The 818-nt window shown below is 51.6% G+C and overlaps 1 protein-coding gene across 2 annotated transcripts in view; it reads left to right on the forward strand.

Moving 5' to 3' along the window:
- Positions 1 to 349: 349 nt before the first annotated feature.
- Positions 350 to 818, forward strand: part of LOC109966559 (heparan sulfate glucosamine 3-O-sulfotransferase 5) — a 105,979-nt gene continuing 105,510 nt past the window's right edge. The window contains exon 1 of one of the 2 annotated variants that reach the window (XM_020611474.1): positions 350 to 402. The gene's annotated coding sequence lies outside the window, so the exon portion shown is untranslated. Of the gene's footprint in view, positions 680 to 818 lie in introns of both variants that reach the window. The other variant, XM_020611473.1, reaches the window with a different exon arrangement.

The raw sequence follows: 818 nt of genomic DNA on the forward strand, positions 1-818 counted from the left end.
GCTTCTGCAGAATTAAGGCTAAAAACACACTAAATCACTTTAATAAAATGCAACCAGATTTTTTTAACCAGCATTTTGCAGCTTTCACCTAAACTCCGGAATAGCCCCTACTGTCAGAAACAGGAGACTCCTTTTGACAAACTTTTTTTGCGCACAATCACAGCAAAAAGCAAACCGATCATCTTTGCCCCCCCACCCCCAACCCCCCCTCTCCATCTCCTCTTCCTCCTCCTCCTTCAGAAACACTCCCCAGCCCTTCCCGTGCGGCATCCTCCACTCGGCATCCTACCCGGAGCCCCACGCGTATCCAACGTTGCGCTGATCCGCGGGGTGCTGGAGGAGGGTGCTCCGATACAAGTGGACCTCTGAAGGGCTTCCTGTTCACAGCACCGAAAAAAAGAGGTAACAATGCAGTTGCGACAGGGCGTAGATTGAGTGTTTCTTACTGCATGTTTCTGCACCGGCTGATCAAGCGCGCACGCTATACGCCGAGCCGAACGTCCGAATTGGAGACCTGTTTACTTTCACACCTGCTGCTAGTTGTTCCGTATAACCTAAACCAACGATACTCCAGGAGAGAGCCAGGAGAGGCTTTCTGACCTCCTCGGCGTCCCAGCTGCTCCTCATGAGCGCCTGGCTGGAAGGGTAGCAGCCGTGTCCCGAGGAGAATGGCGAACAGGTAAACAGAAGCTCGGTCATCTTTGTGAACAGTTTTGTGCAGTCCAACCATGTGCGAAGCAGGTTGTGAATGCAGATTCCGTTCATATGCACGGTATTCAGCTGTTACACACATGAGTACTTTGTGGTGTGTTCAGTGC

The sequence above is a fragment of the Monopterus albus genome, unplaced genomic scaffold, assembly GCF_001952655.1.
Source record: "Monopterus albus unplaced genomic scaffold, M_albus_1.0 scaffold114.1, whole genome shotgun sequence".
NCBI classification, from domain to species: Eukaryota; Metazoa; Chordata; class Actinopteri; order Synbranchiformes; family Synbranchidae; genus Monopterus; species Monopterus albus.